At 46.2% G+C, this 21387-nt stretch overlaps 1 protein-coding gene across 7 annotated transcripts in view; it reads right to left on the bottom strand.

Annotated features, from left to right (window-relative positions):
* LOC135898025 (dopamine receptor 2-like) overlaps positions 1–21387 on the bottom strand; it is a 378795-nt gene that overhangs the window by 75212 nt on the left and 282196 nt on the right. Inside the window, exon 1 of one of the 7 annotated variants that reach the window (XM_065426745.2) lies at positions 7634–7734. The exons of 4 other annotated variants lie outside the window; for them this stretch is intronic. The gene's annotated coding sequence lies outside the window, so the exon portion shown is untranslated. Of the gene's footprint in view, positions 1–5709; positions 5867–7633; positions 7735–21387 lie in introns of those variants that run through there. 2 more of the 7 variants (XM_065426746.2, XM_065426747.2) reach the window with 2 other exon arrangements.

The raw sequence follows: 21387 nt of genomic DNA, 5'->3' as shown, positions 1-21387 counted from the left end.
CAATAGCCCGCTCGGGCTGCAGTATGTACAAATAAATAAAAATAAATAAATTTCTTTCCGTGAACGGTGAACATTCACCGTTCACGGCCTGCTGATACTGGTGATAACGTTGACGAACCACTGTGTCGACCACTGACAAAACGCGAACAGAAGAAAGGACTTTAAATAGAATCGATACATTATTCCGACCATGGTTGCCGTCATACGACGATGCGGGCTGGGTGTAGTAAGATCCTTACGAATGAAAACGAGAAACTACTTCGTTTGGTGTGGTTGAAGCAAACGACTTGTAACTTCATGGTCGAATGGTGGTTAACCAGTTCGGTTAGCAGATTACCATTATTCAACGTCCATAAATCAACATCCATTTGAACGCTGCTGAGCGATCCTTCAAGTTATGAAATCCTCGCGGGTAGGCGAGCGCATTGAGATGCTTGACCAACGCCTCCTAGATAGCGCAAGGCCGGTGAATTTCGATCCGTGACGTCAAGCTACCTTGCCCTACAACCATATAATCTAATGGGGACGCTCCCGAGTAGGCCGTGGTGATTTTGACGCCACAGCTTTCGTCACGCCAGGCTTGGCAATGGAAATTTGGGTCTAAGTAGCCTGATGGGTCATAAAGCAGGGTACACAGGCCTGCTATGTAGGAGGCGCTGGTTTAGCCCAGTGGGCGAGACACTCGACTTCTGAGCAGGGGCTGTAGGCTCGAAACTCACTACCACGAACGTGTATTCTTTCTAATTCTCTTTTTTCTTCATTACTTTCTTTACAGCGATTACCAAGGCGACGTCAGAATGCAGGCGACAGCTGACGCGCACAAGGGACGCGCAGGTAATACGGGCTTGGGATGTGGAGTCGTTTAGGCGAAATAACGTGCTGTTGTTTTTTAATGCACGTTATTATTAATCAGGGCATACATGTGAAATGGTTTTGGCACGTAAAGCCCCATAATTTAAATTTAATTTATACTTGTGAAATGGGTGCAACCATGGGACTGTGCTTCGCTGTCATCGAATCTTTACCTGAGAAAGGATTATTTGTCGACTCAAGACGCATTGAGTTAATTAATTTATGGGGATTTACCACTTTCTCATAATGAGGCACGCCGTAGTGGGTGACTCCAGAAATTTGGACCACCTGGGCTTCTTTTACGTGCCCCTAAATGTAAGTACACGGGTATATTCGCCCCCATCGAAATGCGGCCGCCGTGACCGGGATTCGATCCCGCGACCTCCATGCTTAGCAGCCCAACACCATATCCACTAAGCTACCACGGCGGGTACGCATTAAGTTCAATGAGTAAAATAGTTGTAAGTTAATGCTCTAATGTTTCTCCGCTTTGGACATCGATGCAAAAATTCTTTCTTTTTTAGTTCGAATTTAAGATATATGCAATACCTATTTTAGCTATACTTTTGAATCTTTGTTAAAATGAACTTTAAAACGTGGATAATCAGCAATTTGCAGCCGAGAAGCAAGAAATTTAGCATTCATTAAAAACTTTAACACATACTAATTTTCCCGAATATATATCCAGAATATTGCAGTTCACGTTAATTAAATCGCTTAACGTGGAATCCCTCTTAATTTTTTTATAGCTTTAGTCTCGCGTGTGTGAAACACTTGGACTAGTTCTTCTATCTAAGATAAAAAAAATATAAGAGCACGGCAGACGGGCAAATGTCAAGCGACAAATATCTTATCGACCTGTAACAGCAAAGCTTGCATCCAATCGCACCGTATGCAAGATTTTTTTTTAGTTGTTTCTTTTTTCAGTATCCAAATACCGTATAGGCTCGTGTAAGGGCCGCACCCATGTAAGGGCCGCACACCCAACCTGAAAGCCCAAAATTCGAAAAAACAAGAAATAAATCTCTAACGAAGAATTAGTCATCGCGTTCGGGAATCCGATGTCGCGCGCGCGCATTGGCGATATTTCGTGCGTTAAATCATTTGCCATTTTTGCAACACACAAAGAGCGATCGAGTTCATTCGAAATACTTGTATTTGAGATTTCTTCGAAGCTCACGGCTTCAGCGGCACCCATTCTTCGGAGTTACCAACTTTCTGGTTTTAGCTACAATGGCTCCACTATCTCAGCGCTACAAATCACTGCCTTCCAAATTTTTTGTGCCCTTTAGTGGTCATCCAGAGGCCTAGTAAAGTATTCACAAGAAACAAAATGACATGCATTGAAGTATATATATGTTTCGCGATGGAATCCTTCTGGTAGCGCTTCGCCCTCAAAGGCACTTTTATGTCCTTTCAGAAAGTGCTCGAGCCATCGTACACGCTGTTTCGCCTTTATAGTAACGTTTTATGCTTAACGGTGATCTTCACCGTTTCCGCTTGGTGGCTCATGCAGAGTCTTGCACCTACACAAAATATCAAAGGAAAAAAAAACTGACACCTCCTTTCCGCGCTTCCTTGTGGAATACAAGACAAAAAGCTATCGGGTTCGGGGATAAGCGAGCTGCGTCGTTCTCACAAATCCTTCTTGCAACGCCGTGTTCTTATTAATGACCTAGCGCAAAAACATACTCTTTCGGTCGTGGTTTCTCAATAAAGCGGCATTACGTTCTTTGTTTTTGCGTAGCTCGCGTTTTTACGGCTTCAGCTGCGATGTTTCCTCGAAATGGTTCGTGTGGAGATCGAAATGGGTTTCGCGCGTCTCTATCGTTCCTTCACACACATTCTAGAGTGGAGGCGTCGCACGGATAGTAAAGATTGTCGAAAAATTCGCCAGAGCTTCGGTATGCCCCAGGTACTAGTATTATATATATATATATATACGTAGCTCTTGAACATGGCTCCAGGTATACGTGAATGCTAGTAAACTTAAGCGCTAAAGTAAAAAGTATACAAAAATATATTACGGAATAAAACTTGCGGCCAAATGCGTGGAATGCAAAAATGAAGTACTCTATAGTGAACCAATGTCATGCAGTCGAAAATATATTTGCAAAACAGAAAGGTGCTTCAACACTAGGCTTAGAGAGCATCGTGATATTTGCTAACAGAGAGAAAATACCTCCGGCAAATCTATATACACATGTAAAGAAAGGTTCGTGCAGACCTCAACTCGAAGATGCCAGCAGTATGCACATGTAGAAAAAAATAAGTATGAGCCATTCCAATATGTGAAGGTGGATGAGCAGCGAAGCTGTTTAGCACACTGAACAGAGATGACACAAGATTTTGTGACACAACAAGGGTACAAACATGGTGTCTTCATCGGTGGTCATCGTGACCACCGATATATATATATATATATATATATATATATATATATATATTGACACGTGAGCTTGTTTATCTTCATCGGGTGACCACGTTTCACCACCTAACGAGTGTTATTCCACAGCGCAGGACGCACCTGCATGTATCGAAAGTTTCTCGAATGTTATCGATGGTTCTATCCACTGTCTGTTGTCACTGAACCTTGTGTAGTATGATTTAATTTATGCGTGACGCGAATGGTGTGGAAATTTCTGGAAGATACGCGGGCACCAGCGATTACTCTGGAACCTTCGAAGACTCATGTATAAAAGCCGACGCGCTTAACCCGCTGATCAGATTTTCGACGATCGCCAACTGTGTTTACCGTTACCGCCGTTCTTGAAACACTACTTTCGTCATTCCCAGTTTTGGTGCTTTCTTTACCATCGCTACTACGTGACATCTGGTGGAAGTGCTTTACGCTCATGTACTGAGCGCCCCGCAAAGCCGCGATCCAAATCCCAAACCCAAAGACAACACCAACATCGCCAAGGACCAGCGAGCAAGCCGTAGGCAGCAAGGACTGTGACCGGAATATGGACCTCTTCCCGAGAATGCCAGAGGAATCAAGCTCAAGTCAGAAACCCCAATGGCTGCCCCAGCGTGCCCCATTCTGCTCCAACAACCTCCGGACCGACCAACCTTCCATGGATCGTCATCTGAAGACCCAGAAACCTGGCTTGAGACATATGAACGAGTCGCGACTTTCAACAACTGGAACTACAACGACAAGCTGCGGCATGTGTACTTCGCCTTAGAAGACGTTGCCAGAACGTGGTTCGAGAACCGGGAGTCGACCCTGGCAAATGGGACCTGTTCCGAAGTGGCTTTCTGCTGACATTTACGAACGTCGTACGCAAAGAAAGGGCCGAAGCTATGCTAGAAACTAGGGTACAGCTACCCAACGAGAACATAGTGATCTTCACCGAGAAGATGACGCGCTTGTTCCACACGTCGACCCGGATGTGCCTTGGGGGAAGAAAATTCGCTTACTCATGCGTGGGTTAAAACAAGAGCTGTTCGCTGGACTGATGCGCAACCCGTACAGTACTGTTGCTGAATTTATTTCCGAAGCAACAATCATCAAGAAAACTCTGGAAATGCGCATAAAATACGCCGGAGTTCAATCACTGGCCAAGGACGACCCACGTGGACCATCAGAGCGGTCGTGCGAGAGGAACTTCAGATGTTCCCTAGACCACAGCCTCAGGTTGGCTCGATCGCTGACCTCGTGAGAGAAGAAATCTAGTGGTCACTGGAACTTCCCGAAGCGCAGCCGGAATCGCCGCAGGGTCAGCCTGAAGCGATGACCTACGCCGCCGTCGCCCGAAGTCAAATTAATCCTCCGCGCCCGCGCCAGGGCGCTGGAACGACTCATTTGCACCATCCGCCGCCGCCACCGCCGCCAGCTCGCCCAAGCGTCGTCCAGCGAAACTGCCCAAGGAACACCACGGCCGGACTCGACTCTCCCCTTCACACTCCACAGGGAGCGCGAAGGAGCGCGTGAGGCGAGTCCAGCCGTGGGAAGACAGACGTCTGGCGCACTCCCGACCACCGCCCGCTCTGCTACAACTGCGGAGAAGCGGGTAACGCCGACGATGCCCCTACCGAGAGATGGGACTGCGAGGGTTCGCTGTTAACGCGCCGCGACCACAGCTTGGCGAACAACCTCGCGATATCGCCGACTACCTCGCCGCCACTCAGTGCAGCGCTTGAAGAACGTTCCGTTCGCCGCCACCAGGCCATTACCTGTCGCCGCAATGCCGACCATACACTGGCCCAGCCCGGGGCCGGTCTGCGAGCCTATATCCGGACAGCTAAAAGCAGAAACCGATGTAGGTGTGGTTGCTCTTCGTCGAACTGACGAAGATCCTACCGCCACCGCTGAAGATGCCGAAAAGACGATCTCAACGATATATCAACAAGACGCCGTCATCCCGATGAAGTCTGGAAGCAAAGAATACGCCGACCAAGGACCTGACGACGTGACGTACCAGCCAAGCGTCAACGCGACGCCGCCGTGATCCGACGCCAAGACTTAACTGCAACACAAAACAAAGAGCCAACAACCTCGACGTGTTGCTCGACGGCCACGCAGTCACCACATTAGTAGACACAGGAGCCAACTACTCCGTCATGAGTGGACCCTTCGCCGCCAAGTTGAAGAAAGTTAAGACTGTGTGGGAAGGCCTCCAAATTCTCACCGCTGGAGGGCAGCTATTAATGCCGATAGGAATCTGCACCACAAGACTTACAGTTAATGACCGGACCTACCCTCCCATCTTCGTTATCCTCCAACAATGTTGACGTCTTTCTCGGCATGGATTTCCTGAACCAACACGGTGCAATCATCGACCTAAAGTCGAAGTCGATAACGCTGTCGGAAGCTCAAGCGATGCCGCCGCAGAGCTGTCGTAGCCACCATACCTTGAGTGTGTTCGAAGATCAAGTCACCATACCGCCGCGCTCCAGCATTGTCATTTCCTTCGGCACCAAAACACCTGCAGACGTAGAAGGCGCCATCGACGGGGACCAACGTCTACTGCTCGACCGTGAAATTTGCGTCGCAAGAGGAATCGCTCGACTGCATGGAGGAAAAACGAAAGTGTTGCTGAAAAACTTCCACCAGGAGTTCAAGCACATCAACAAAGGAACGACGATCGCATACAACCAGGAAATTCTCAAAACCAGCAATGTGTTTGTCCTCTCGTATCCTGCTGTATCTACCCCGACGACCGTAGTTCCGGAACCAGACTTCGACACAAATCCAAGTCTCCCCATGATTAAGCAGCAACAGCTCAGAAGTCTGCTCCTACGATACAAAGACTGATTTTCGACGTCATCGAGGATTCGACAAACATCAGTCGCAAAGCATCGCATAATAACCGAAGAGTGCGCTCGACCACTCCGCCAGAGCCCTTACCGAGTTTCGACGCGAGAACGTGAAGCTATAAAGTGCACGAAATGCTGCGTGACGACATCATGCAGCAGTCGAAAAGCCGGTGGGCATTTCCTGTCGCCTTGGGTAAGAAAAAAGGTGGAACCCTACGTTTCTACGTCGATTATCGTCGACTGAACAAGATCACAAAGAAGGACGTATACCCCCTCCCACGGAGAGACGACGAATTGGATCGTTTCTGTAACGCTAAATACTTCTCGTCGATGGATCTCAAGTCTGGCTACTCGCAAAGAGAAGTCGACGAGAGAGATCGCGAAAACACCACTTTCACCACGCCTGCCCACCTCTAAGAGTTTAAGGTCATGCCATTCGGTCTGTGCTCGGCGCCTGCAACGTTCCAGCGCGTGATAGACATAGTTTTAGCAGGGTTGAAGTGGCATACCTGCCTTTTCTACTTGGATGACGTCGTCATCTTCGCCGGGAATTTTGACGATCACCTTAGGCGGCTTACGACAGTACTAGAGGCCATCAAGTCATCAGGGCTTACTCTCAAGCCGGCAACGTGCCGTTTCGCTTACGATGAGCTGCTGTTCTTAGGTCACATCATCAGCAAATCTGGAATCTGCTCTGACCCCCAGAAAACAGCTGCCATTGCAAAGTTCCCGCAGCCTATCGACAAAAAAACAATGCATAGATTCCTTGGCATGGGTGCCTACTATAGGTGCTTTTTCAAGGACGTTTCACACATCGCTGAGCCGCTGACACATATAACTAAATGTGATGTCGAGTTCAAGTGGGAAACGCCCCAGGCCGACGCATTTCAAGAACTCAAACGACGCATGCAGTCGCCGCCGGTACTTGCGCACTTCAACGAGGACGCCGATACCGAAATCCACACTGACGCCAGTAGCCTAGACCTTGGTACCGTCCTAGTTCAGAGGAAAGATGGATTTCAACGGGTGATAGCTTACGCTAGCCGGTCGCTGTCAAAAGCGGAAGGCGATTATTCTACGACCGAAAAGGAATGCCTCGCCATCATTTGGGCTACAGCAAAATTCCGCCCTTACGTATATAGCAGGTCGTTCAAAGTCGTCAGCGGCCATCACGCGTTATGTTGGCTAGCAAATTTAAAGGACCCTTCAGCATATCTGGCACGGTGGAGCCTCGGACTGCAAGAATATGACATCACTGTAATCTACAAGCCTGGACGAAAACACTCTGATGCGGATTGCGTATCACGCGCCCCTATTGACGAAGATGACGAAGATGACGACGCCTTCCTTGGAATAATAAGTGCGGAAGACACCACTGAACAGCAACGAGCAGACCCGGAGCTAAAAAGCCTCGTCGAGTATTTGGCAGGGAACACCGACATTGTCCCTAGGGCATTTAAGCGATGATCGTCTTCGTTTTTGCTTCAAAACAACCTACTCGTAAAGAAGAACGTCTCACCAGTCCGCGCGAGCTTGTTCCCTCAACGCTGCGTCGGGAAGTACTGCATGCCCTACACGACGATCCGACCGCTGGGCACCTCGGATTCTCACAGATATTAGCCCCGCGAACGAACGCGAGCGGCGCTGCGAGCGCCGCTCGCGTGACGTCAGGGCACGGACTCGCGCCTGTCGTCTGCTACAGTTCGGGCGTTGTCCGGGCGCTTTCTGCGGTGTTTTCGTTTGTTCGCCCTCGTTCTCTCTGCTTGTATACTTATGGTGGTCGTCTCAGATATATTTTTACGACGTCTTCCTTTGCGAACATTTATTCAAAGAGCTAATTTCTTAGACAACAATGCAGCTCTCGAAGGCAACGCTACAGTGCCAGCCGAAGCGACGTAGACCAGCCCATTGCGGGTTTTTCATGCGCGGATAGACAATCGCAAAAGCATAGCCTATAGGAATCCAGTTATGATATACCTGCCGCGGTGCAACAAGTATGTCACAAAGCTGGCTATATATTACTTCTACAGCAGTTACGTTGATTTTATTCCGCTAAAATAGGTTTGCTCACGACGGGTAGTTCATGGTATAATATCGAATTTTTGCATTTCCTCACAGAAACGCTCGGCAGTAGCACGGGGACTTAACTAGTACTGGGGATTAGATTCTACACGCCTCACTTGCTTCTTTAACTGCCTGTCAACATTAGGCGGTTCTTCACGTGTTTACTTTTTTTAAGCGGCGGAAATTTGAAGTAAAGTTAATGAAGGCTTACAGCTATTTACAGAGTACAAATAGGAATGTACCAATATATATTTCCTTTTCCGTGTTACACGTTCAACTCACCTCTTTAGGGCGCGTTTGTTAATGATTAATAATGTAAGTTATGTTCCTCTTTTTTTGTCTATATTACCAAGTGTATATCATTTATTTATTTCAATGCCGCAGTGTGTTTTGCATTGTTATTGTGGAAATATTTCACTGTTCTTTCATATATTGTATAACTGCAATGTTTTATGGCCACTATATAAATGTAATTTATATGGCGCCATATTGTACCTAAGGGGGTGAGGTTACCTCAAGCCGCGTCTGTGCGACTTTTTTCCCTCATCCACCTCCACTTACCACTCCTCTGTACATGTGTGTGTGTAAATAGAAATTAATAAATCAAATCAAACTCACTTGAGAAATTTACTGGTGCTTGCTGCTTGAGGAATATACATGACGAATCTGTTTGGCGAACTGACACAGGCTGCTCGGCCCAATTTTTTTAGTGAAGTATGCCTGCTGGACCGCATAGCTGCAGCCAGAAAGAAGTCGAAGCGTCAATGATTAGTAGTATGGGACATATTGAAGATATCGAAATTCCCCCGGTGGAGGTCCAGAAATCAAGTGAAAGTATATGCAAGGCTTGTGGTGCTTTCTTTATGAATGCTTGCGATTGGATTGGAGCAAACTTAATTTGCCTGCAAGGTTCTCTTTTATGTACCGACGAAGCGAATAGTTATCCGTTTGTATAATTTAATAACGCTGGATCGAGACATGGTGAGACAGAAGGTGCTTGAATTTTCCTTTTGTATACAGGAAATCTAAGCTGCGGCGTAGTAGCTCGAGAATACTTTAGCCATTCCAGTTGGCGCTGTAAAAAACATGCTTTATGGTTTTAATTCGAAGTTGTAGTGAACTGATGGGTTTCGCGAACATAGCGTGCCTCGCCATACGGACAGTCGATTGCTACCGTTACGTGATCAGGGGTGTGCCATATTGTCGATAAAGGCTACTGAGGGCCACTATGAAACATTTCATCACTTTCAATTGAGTGGCTCTCGATCTTAACAACGAAACTTTTCTCTCAGGTGATTGCTACTATGGTGTTTGTGAATTAACTATGTAAATACTCTACATGACGCGCCGTCGTGTTAGCAGCCATGAGCAATTCGTTTTTTGGAGGCCTGTTTCAGAGGGGGATGTAAGTAGCAGCAAACTTTTTCATAAAAAATGCGCGCCTAACTATTTTTTTACGCATTAATGAATGGCCATATTTGAATAGAACAACACACCAGAATAATAGGAATCATGATGAGAACTTCGCTGGGCAGTGTCTTTCTAAAGTCAGATAACATGTTGACGCCAATTACCAAATTTTTCTTCCACGTAAAATGCAATGCCTCTCATAGCTAAATACTAAAGGAATGTTAAATGTTTAGCGAAGCATCATACACAACTTCGCGCGTTGAATTTGCAGATATTCTTTTTTTAGTCAAAATTTACCGATAGACACGGCGCATATATGCATTGCAAAACCTAGTAGACCCCTTTAACGCTACTTAGCTTGCGATATCCAAGCCGCAAAGTTTCTCGACTCACACGCTTTTGAAGAAGAAACTGTGGTTAAGGTATGGTAGCTGAAAGAAGCCGACGTATTCTTCAATACGTACGGCTCGAGCCACCCACACCCCAAGCATACACGAAGGGAACGAGCGCGCGCGGCAGCCTAGCGAGCCGGAGCGAGCGGCGTCCTGGCCGTGACGTCAATCGCGAGAGGGCGCCACTCCTTATTCTCGGGGCTAATTGAGGATACAAGAAAAGTATTACTGGCCGCGCCTGACCGCCGATGTCGCGGTTACGTCAAGACATGCCGAGATTGTCAGCGGCGCAAGATACCAGCGACCAGGCCAGTGGGATTACTACAGCCGATCGAGCTTCCATCATATGCTTCCATACCCAGGAATTCTAGACATGCGTTTAGTCTCTTTTTTCGCCACCACGTGGCGTATCGACCTTAAAGATTTGAAATTCGCGCCGTGACGTAGGCTATGATGCAGAACTAAAGAAAACATAATAAAAAGAAGCACACCCTGAGACTGTTGCTTCACCTCGGCACTTGGAAACGAGCGCGCTTATGTATTAGCCTTATCTTGAAGACAACCTGCTACTTGCTCGACTTGCAATGAATCGACGATTTTGCTTGACACCTTGCCAGACAGCTCGTCGGCATTCCGGGTGAGACGTTTGGCCGAGATAACGGCTCCCGCAAAGCTTCCCGTCGGGTTTCCTTTCTTCATTGTTTTTGCTTAATATTTGTGCACCACTGCGGCCGCGGGCTTCCGTATAGTCAGCGTTATTTTTCTTGCGTTTTCTAAGAACCAGTGTGATTCAATAAGACGAAGCTTTAGCGTCGGGCCCTTCTTCGATGCCGGCTGCTCAAATACATGTAAAACGCATAAATGATTTTATGAGAAAATCGCTCAACCGATCTGAAGAGAATTGTTGGATTCAAGAGAGAACCTTACACCACAGTGATCGCTGCAATAATAATCTTGATTTATACCATGGCATTATTGACAAGAATCACCGGAAATCAGTAAATCTGAAAAAAAGAATAGAAGTACGAAGTTTACAAATCCGTTAGTTCTGATAAAACCTGATATCGCATCCCTCTAAACTCCATCCCTTGGAGCATCTCAATCGCACAAATTCGATGTATGAATTTATAACTTATGTGAAGTTGTTACAATGCCTTTAAAGATTTTGCGAATACCATATTCAGGAGTTAGTGGTGTATTTCAGGGTGGCACATGATATATCATTTTTATCCGCATTAAATGAAATATTAGGTGCAGCTTACAGAATGTTGATATCGTTTTTATTTGCTGAGGTACAGAGTCCTATACTGCGATTATTGTTTTTTTGAAATTTCGCATATTTTTAGAATGTACAAAGTGGAAGCTAAACAAAAATTCGCTTTCTGAAATCTCATTTTAAATGTTTCTTTTAAGTTCAGCATAACCGATGAATTGTGGTGCAGTGGTTGTAAGAAGAAAGGATTGCTGATTTCCCATGCAGGAGCTAAAGCTTCCCGTTAAGTTAGTTTAGAATAATAGTTTTGCTGAGAGAACAAGCAAGAAAAGTAGCGTATATACATTGTGGCGACCGCAGTTCGATGGGGGCGAAATGCGAAGACACACGTGTACTTAGATTTAGGTGTACGTTAAAGATGCCCAGGTGGTCGAAATTTTCTAGATTCCCCAGCTACGCCATGCCTCAAAATCATATCGTGGTCTTGGCACGTAAAACCCCATATTTTTTTTATTTACAGAATGTACAGTAATTTACAGTAATTGACAAAGTCAAGCCTACAGCAGGCTAGTCATTGAAGCATTCACTTCTTCAGACCTAAGTTCGTGCTGATCTCCCTCAGCTTTGTGCAGAGCTGCGCAACATATTTCCACTTGGCGTGGGAGCGCCGTCCCACTGCTTTTTAGACAGAAAAGGACTGGTAGCGTTTTAGGCGGCTGACCTGAACGATGTGATGGGAGGTCTGGATGGAGCGAGTGGTAGGTGCGACCGGAGGCATATCGTAGGTTACGTTGGTTACCTGACAAAGGGCCCCGTAAGGGCCGGAGTAGCTGGACATCAGTTTTTCCAAGAGGCCTAAACGGTGGGTGGGACATCGCAGAGGAACAAGATCCCCGGGAATATAATCGGCGTCCCGGTGACGACTGTCACAAATGCTTTTCCGCTTGTCCTAAGAAGCACAAAGGCGACGGTGAGCAACTTGGCGTGTTTCTTGGGCTCGAGCAGTGACCTCGTTTGTATACTGAGACACAGACTTTAGAGCGGTAGGCAGTATTGTATTAAAAAGCAATATTGGTGCTCGGCGCACAACAAATAAACTGGCGAGTAACGTGCAGTGTCGTGGCGTGATGAATTGTACGCGAATATGACGAACGGGAGAGCAGTATGCCAGTCACGATGGTCGTCAGAGACATACATGAAGAGCCAGTCTGTTATTGTTCCATTAAGCCACTCTGTAAGAGCGTTCTGCGGATGGCATGCATTAGTAAATTTGTGCTTGGTTGAATAAGAACGGAGAAGTCGCCCACAACTGTAAAGAGGAAGGAGCGACTCCTGTCCTTAAGAAGTTGACGAGGAGCGCCGTGGTGGCCAATGACGTTGTGAAACAGGAAGTAGGCTACATCTATAGGAAGGGCTCTGCTGAACGTAGCGAAGTTGTATAATCTGTTGCGACGACAATCCACTTGTTGCATCAGTCAGATGTGGCGAAAGGTGCCAAGAGGTCTACAACAACGAGATAGAAGGGCTCGGTAGGAACGCCAAGAGGCAGGAGTAAACCAGCAGTGAGCACAGATGGCTTCTTCTGGCGTTGACATAACTCACAAGAAGCGACGTAGCGGCGGACAGATCGGTACATACCAGGCTGAAAGAATCGTCGCCGCACACGGTCGTACGTACTGATTCCCCGAGGTGACCAAAAGTTGGTAGATCATGCATGCAGCTTGGACGGAATAGTGGTGCGAACATGTCAGGGGATAACCAGCACCATCTCAGATCCACTGGGGTAAATGCTACGCCGATGTAAAGTGCCGTCCTTGAGTAGGAACATGACAACAGAAGGATCACATGACCTAGATGTGAACTCTTCCATGATGCCACGTATGCTGGGATCTCGGCGCTGTTCGGTAGCGAGCTCAGCTAAGCAGACAGAGAAAATACAGAGCAGAAGCATAGGTTGCAGGAACATCGTCTGGGTGGTGGTACAAGCAGTCGGCATCTTGGTATAAACGGTCATACTTGTAAGCAACTGTGTACGAGTATTCCTGTACGCGTAGCACCCAGTGACCTAGGTGATCGGTAGGGTCTTTGAGGGACGAAAGCGAGCAGAGCGCATGGCGGTCTGTGGTGAATGTAAAGGGCGGACCACATAGGTAAGGGCGAGATTTCGCCAATGCCTAGAGAAGTGCAAGGCACTCACGTTTAGTAACGAAATAATTTCTCTCAGCTAGAGAAAGCAGACGGCTGACGTAGGCAATGACGCGGTCATGGGGCAGCAGCGCAGGATATCGTAGATGACTTCGGACAGGAAGGTACGGCCTCGGTCAGTCAGCAATTGACGTGGGGCACCCTGTACTAAAATCACGTCACGGAGGAGAAAATCCTCCACGTCTGTTGCACAGCTGCTCCCCAGCGCTCGTGTCATTGCTTAGCGCGTCGCGTAATCGGTAGCGGGGGCAATCCATTTGTTTCCTGAAGCATATGCAGGAAAGGGCCCGAGCAGGTCCAAACCGACACGGGAGAAGGTTCAGGTGGGACGTCCGCGGGCTGAATATAACCAACAGGAAGCGTAGACGGTTCCTTTCGGCGTTGCCAGAATATTGTTCCGCGTGCACCTGCGAATGTTCTTTCAAGCGATACTTGTATTGTATTGGCTCACAAGTTTCAGTGGCGTTGTCGTCGCGCAAAAACTCAGTTGCTCCCGGACCTGGTGTGAGTGAAAACTTTACTGCGAATGTCCGGTAATTTGGGCGGGGTGGGGCCATACGCAACCCAGCCTATGTGACGGCCTCGAGTCCTTGGACTCGGGCGGCTTCTTCGGCGTGTCGGACGGCCCACTGTTGATCAGCGAGGTCGTGGCTGAGCAGGGCCGCCTCCCAACCCGCCCCTCGGTTCGAGGCAGCCATGTCCAACCCGTTCGTCGGGGACTACTGCTGCTCGATACCGGTGCACGCCCACAGCATGTGCTGCAGCGTCGCTGTGGCTCCGCACGCTTTACAGTCGCTGGACGGATAAATGTCGGCGTAGGAGGGGTGAAGCATCGCCGGGTTCGGATTTGTGTGTGTCTGCAATTGCCTCCAGGAAACCGCCTGTTTCTTGTTTAGTTTGGTGTGCGGTGGTGGGTATTTACATCTGTTCAATCTGTACTGTTGCGTGATGTGGAGGAATGAAAAATATTGGAGGGAGCATTACGTCACGCAGCCACCCTTGGCAAGCAAACGCTCCGTGAAGCCAGAGTTATGGCCCAACACGTGACCTCTTGCGTCGAAATCAAGAAGCAAAATCGAGATTTGCCGAGACGTTTGGTTACCGGTAGCTTTAATTCGGTGCGCGAATTAAAAAATTGAAAGGTGCTTCTTCTGATGCGGCTCGCCGAAGGGACACGCATAGTGCAGCACCGCAATTCGACGCCATAATCCAGAAATTTGAGCGCAGCATTAAGCGAAGGTGCCACGGTGGCAGCCATGTTTTTGGTTATTTGAAGAGTTTCATATGGTTTCGAATGGGTATCGAAAAAAATCAACCGGAAGTACTAAAACCTACCGCGTGCTCTGACATTTTCACCACTTGCTGGGCCACCACACTGGCTCCAATCGCGTTGCGGTATGCTCCCTCCTATCCTTTTCCTTCCTCCATGCTCCCAGAGCGGAGCACTGCGGGAAAGAACGGTTTGATGAGTAGCTTCGAAGAAGCCCGCAAATGCCCGCAAAATTGTGACTGGCCGCTCTGGCACTTAGCGTGTGAGTGAGTGAAGTAACTTTATTTAGTGAAGTAACTTTATTTAGCGTGTATCCGCGGGCTTCTTTCAGGCTCGGAAAAACACTTTTATGTAGCACGTATTGAACAACGCAAAGCTGTATCGGGAGTTTTTCATGTCGCTCTACAATTTTCTCATTTACACTTTTCATCTAATTATAACATTTGATAAGTTGATTACATTATTAAAATAATTATACTATTAGGTGGAATGAAAAAATAATTTGGGTATCTCCAAGCGACAGCAAGCAACACAACCAATGTCCAGCTACGTGGCATTCGCATATTTTTAAACTCTGGCTAAAGTTAGCTGGGACACCCTGTATAATACTACCTCGCTCAAAGTACTGCAGTACGCCCATCGCTAAACCATTCAGAGCAACTGCAGAAGCGACAGGTTAGGGACAGCGTCAACACAAGGCGTTTCGGGGTCCGTGCAGAAAACATATATATACGCTCCCCGCACCGAGTACTCTCCCGATGGGACATGTTTTAGGACATGGCGCTGTTTTTCGCGCGGAAGTTGTTTTCTTCTGCCTTACTTAGTACGTAACAAGAAACGATACAAGGTTACAGAATGGCTGGAGAACCATAACAAGGAAGGAACGCTGGAACAGGAAACCTGCTTTCATTCGAAGAATATGCTTGCGGACCGGCTTCGAAGCAAAACTATACACGTGTGGCAACACATGCGTGAGAGGGCAATGCGAAACGACAGACCATAATCCGACCGTTATGACGATCGACCGCCAAAGGAGCGACGGCTCCATTCTTCTGCAGGCTCATCTACCGTGCGCCCTGCCGACGGGGCCCATCCGTCTCTCCCTCGGCTGCGCAACAAACAAGAGCGCTTGGTTCGCCGGTGCTACTGGTGCCAACCTGCGGCTGCAACACCAGAGTCTTCTGTGGAATCTAATAGCTCACGCATTGCGCAAACCTCGACGTTTACACAGCTGTGCAGTAAGTTATGCTTCCCCGAAGGATATAAGACGCCTGGCCTGGCCGATATGTTCTGTTCCCAAAGTTAATGCGCGCGGTGTATCCACATTTTTAATGTTGAGCACTTACCCGTGGTTTATTTTCCTGTGCGTGCGTGTGTGTGTGTGTGTGTGTGTGTGTGTGTGTGTGTGTGTGTGTGTGTGTGTGTGTGTGTGTGTGTGTGTGTGTGTGTGTGTGTTCTTGCACACGATGAGTTGTTTGGCTAATGTTTTTGCAGTCTCTAATGCTACACTTTTTCTGCTAATCGCCTTTCACAGTTCGCGTCATTCTTACCCAAACGTATCCTATATTCACTCCAGAAGACATTTGTAATATCTATGCGATGAAGCAATATCGAAGCAGGAGTCAGAACACACAGGCATGCTTAGGTTCAGCCATCTTTGTCCGATCACGTGACAGCAATATAAATTTTCTTCATCAACTAAGTTGGAGTCTGTTCTACCCAAAAAGCTAGAAAAGGTAATCAGGACTAGTAACGCCAGAATTTCATATCGAGTTCGCGAACGTTTTAGAAAAAAAAAACAACTGCAAGCACTCGCGTTTTGAACTTCAGCTTAGCTACAGTGTAGCTTAGTGTAGTGTAGTGTAGTGTAGTGTAGTGTAGTGTAGTGTAGTGTAGTGTAGTGTAGCTAGTGTAGTGTAGATAAGCTGAAGTTCAAAACGCAGTGCTTGCAAATCTTTTAAAGATCTTTAAAAGATTTGTCCCCTTTGGGGTGTGTCTTGTCCCACAACAATAATCCTCCTCTGTCTTGCCCGCATTTCCTTTAACGCTGTGAGCCCGGTATTCCAAGTCACGAACGGCAAGCGCGTTATCAGCGTGACAGAGCATTCGCCAAAGGAAAGCAGTGAGCGCAGCGTTTTCAAGAAAGCAAACGCGAGCTAGGCCACAAACGCGAGTTAGGCTACACATATTACGATTATCGTTGCGGGACAAATATACACCCCAAAGGGTGCAGCTGTTTTACACACTCTAAAAACTGTTTGCACCCTTTGGGGTGTATATTTGTCCCACAACAATAATCGTCATCTGCCTTTCTTGCGTTTCCTTTCCTGAAAACTCGGCGCTCGCTACTTTCCTGTCAAGAATGCTGCGTCACACTTATAACGCGCATGCCGCTCGTGACTGGGAAGTACCGGGCTCGCAGCGTTAAAGAAAGGAAACGCGGGCAGTACGGATGACGATTATTGTTGTGGGACAAATATACACCCCAAAGGGTGCCACTGTTTTTAGAGTGCACTCATAAAATGGTTGCACCCTTTGGGGTGTATATTTGTCCCACAACAATAATCGTCATCTGGGTTGCTGGCGTTTCCTTTCTTGAAAACTCGGCGCTCGCTATTTTCCTATCGAGAATGCTGCGTCACACTGATAACGCGCATGCCGTTCGTGAGTGGGAAGTAGCGGGCTCGCAGCGTTAAAGGAAATGCGGACAAGACTGATGACGATTATCGTTGTGTGGCAAAAGGGTGTAATTTTGCTTATGAGTGTATGGACTTGTTGCAGGGCGAGTTCGACTATTCGATCGAACTATCGTTTCTTACTTTCTCGCCTAAGTCTCTAGTTTCCTCTTAGCGCAACAACGTATAAATTGTTTTAAGAGTGCAGGCATACGCCTCTGAAAGCATCAGGAGACGGACTGATTTTAGTACGGTTAAACGCAACCCAGCGCAACTATCTGCGCCATTGCATACCGATCAACTTACAAGCATGCGCATATATTACTTATTTAGTTCGCATGTCTCGCACGCATATTTTTTCTTGTACGCTTGACGTAGACGTGTAGTGAAAAATGACACAGGAAACATCTGCTCAGGTAAAAAGATTCCAAGCTACTTGCTCGCTTTTAAAAATGATTGAAATGATTTTTTAGCAGAACTGCTCGTACACTGAAAATATTATCAGAGTTAGGCTACACATGTATGGCAACTCTTCACTTTTTGCATGGCAGATTGTCTACAGAAAATGAGAACGGCGTGACTCGTTGCCTGAACGCGTTAATGAACGCCTGTTCGAAGCACTCACTCGTTCTTTGGGGCTTCTTTATTGAATATATAGCGGCACAGCGCTGAAGGGCAGCTGGCGGTTCTATTTACCTGTTACATTTTCATGTCGAAATCGCTGACGGATGGACGGATGTACATTTCTAAACACGTATGTCCCTTGCAAATGGCGCTACCTAGGTGACAATAAAATGTGGCCAGCTTGTATGTTATAGAGTTTGTTTGAGTTGAGAAAGAGAAAGTATGGAGAGATTTATATAGGAGGTTGTGTATGCCAGATTAGCACACGCGCATAATTCGTGACGCTGTTAACCATAAAAGAATGACAACGATTTCCAATAATTACAACGCAGCATCTCTTTCGAGCCATACAGATAAACGTTTTATTCCAGAGTCTCCCACTACGGCGTGCATCCATATCTTGGTTTTGGCACGTAAAACCCCAGAATTTAGATCTACGCTTTCGGTGAGGGCATACTCAAAACATGTACAAATACGAGCCATGCTCTGGAATATTGAAAAAGCAATATATCTTGAGATGCGGGTGTGGGCGTGGAATGATGTAAGGCACCGCTGTGTATGCATACGCTCAGAAAGTATCGACCTGGCAAAATATATGATTCCAGGCTGTGTGCGCAATATCGAGCAGAAAAAATCTTGGATGCGTACTTTGAGGCTCCAACACCAATGGAAGGTATATTGCCTTTCTTGATGGAGCCCAGAGGCCAGGTGTGCGTCACTTTTGCCTAAGAAAATCAAATGAAATGAGAGAACTACGAGTATATTGCACCTGAGAACAGAATGATTGACGGTAAACAAGGAACGGGATGAATGAAGATATCTTTCCTAAAGTTTAAGCATGATCGCGTAAGTAGTCAATCAAACAAATTAATTGAATCCGGTTTGGACCGCACACGTTGAAGTAACTAAAAGAAATAAATACTTGAGGCACATCTGCCAGTAGCAATGGGTAGCACAAATCCACGCAAGCCGTAAGCTACAAAACAGCATATATATATATATATATATATATATATATATATATATATATATATATATATATATATATATATATATATATATATATATATATATATATATATATATATATATATATATATTCATTACGACGTACGTTCGGCTTGCACACCATATTTTACCGACATTTCGGCTGGTGGACAACCCATTGTCAAAGCACAACTTTAATGGAAGCATAAATAAAGTATAAATACGAGCATAAAAGCAAATATAAGTGCAAATAAGAGTACGTTGACAAAGGCTGGACCATCAGCCGACGAAACGTCAGTAAAATATACTGCGCAAATCCAGCGTACGTCCTACTCTCTTTTCCTGCATTCTACTACCGGGGCCAGCATAATGTTCTCAGCCACAACTATATATATATATATATATATATATATATATATATATATATATATATATATATATATATATATATATATATATATTGCGAGAGAGAGAGAGAGAGAAGAAAGCAACATAACTTTTTCATGCAAGCAAAATCAATCATCTATCCTATAACTAACAATTTATCAAGCATTTCTATAGCGTGCAGAAATATGGACACAAAAAGAAAAAGACATGCACAAGGGCTGCGGACAAGCGTTCCACCCCTTCGTGTCCATGGTTTCCGCGCGCAAAAAGTTTGGTCAAGGAACATCAATTAGCTCGATCTGTCACATAGTCGGGTTATATGTTGTATGGTTATATGTTAACCGCTGCATTATGAAAATAGAGCGAATTTTCGACTACTACCACAGTTCTACGTAAATAAATTTCCGCGTAACAAAAGAAGGCATTATACTATTTTACCTAAACAAGAAGGTTAGTCCGCAAAATACAACCAACGCAAGATTGCCGTCTTTCCCCATAAAATTTGTGTACTAGTGGCTGCAAAAAGTTCACCAGGTATGTATGTAGCCTCATGTCGTAAGTGTGAAGACAAAAGCTGCATGAATGAAAAAAAAAAGGATAATTGTTATTTGTACAGATGGTGCAGAAACATCGAAGTTTTGTAGTTTATTAGCACTTCAGGAGGAATGGTTGGTATTTATTACAGAGAGGCTTAGTAGGGGCCATATAACTCGAACTCCACAAAAAATTAATTCAGCACTTTTGTAGGACTGCGCGTGGCTTTAGGTAGAGACCGTTTGTATGGCTACATAATTCCTTACAGTATAATAGCTGGATATAGGAAAAGGAGAATGCAAAATATATCCTTATGAAAATCAATACGTCTAATAACTGGTGACATCTATGTAGCACGAAACCGACAATGTTGACCTTTTTACAAAACGACTCACTATGGGCTTCCCAGTTAAAACGATAATCTGAAATAACATCAAAACATGTTCAACTACTTACTATACGAAAAATCCTTGCCTCGCTCACTCCTTATCATTATGTGATTGGGACCGCCAAAGTTTCACATAGCTCAGGAGGCACAGTCTGAATCTTTCTCTACAGATATGGCCTACAGCTGGAATCCTTCGTCGCGAGTCAAGTCTGCTGTGTAGGCTGAGTGTCTATGATTCGGAATTGCGTTCACGAAAGCCCTCTCCGCCTTCATCGGAATGACTGACAATGCTGCATGCGCTGTTTGCAGTTGCGCAGAGAGTATCAACTAGCCGTTGTGCGACAGTTCTCAGTTTGGCTCACAGGGACAATCGTTCTCCCACGCAGAATCACAGTCGCACAACCAGCCTTTTTTCACAGACAAGATCGTAAAACACATAACTCGCCGTTCACGGGTGCACAAGTCCGAGAAAGCGCTAGTGCACTAAGATCAATGAGCCTGTCTGATAGCCTTTGATCAATTATGGCAGGAGCGCGCCTGGGTTTAGGGAACCTTCTCTATACCTCTTTTTCTCCTCCCCCTGTGTAGAGTAGCCACAAAAGGGTGTTCAACTGAGCTAGTTGGTTCATTTTCTGAGGATTGTAGCAGCAGAACTTGTGGAAGAGGGACACAGAAGGAATGAACTTCCACGTCTGTTTGTTCCTTGTGTGTCCATGTTCAGCAAGTTCTGCAGCCACAATCCTCGTAGACTAGCCAACCAGGACGGCGATTTTCTAGCAAGAGCTTCCGCTCGATTATTCGACTCTATACCACTCTTATTATCCATCGTTCAAGAACGGCTGATCCCATTGATACCGCAGGCGAAGTGTCGCTCTGACCGCTGACGAAGTGCGAAAAGCGTACAGCATAAGAAAAGAAATCACTACAATATCACTGCTTACGGGCTTAATTCACCAAGCTTTTCGTTCGTGAGTGCTCTTTGCCATTGGTTAGCCGCATTCGCTAATAGTATGTCCAGATTAACTGGAATTTCTTAGAAACGATTGTAGTGTGTGAATACTGACTTAGATATTTTTCCCGATAGTTTCACTAAATTTCTTCTTCGTATTCTCTTTCCCTCTTTC

This window comes from Dermacentor albipictus, chromosome 1 (assembly GCF_038994185.2).
Source record: "Dermacentor albipictus isolate Rhodes 1998 colony chromosome 1, USDA_Dalb.pri_finalv2, whole genome shotgun sequence".
Classification (NCBI taxonomy): domain Eukaryota; kingdom Metazoa; phylum Arthropoda; class Arachnida; order Ixodida; family Ixodidae; genus Dermacentor; species Dermacentor albipictus.
Note: the sequence above shows the minus strand (reverse complement) of the source record. Positions and strands in the feature narration are given on the sequence as shown.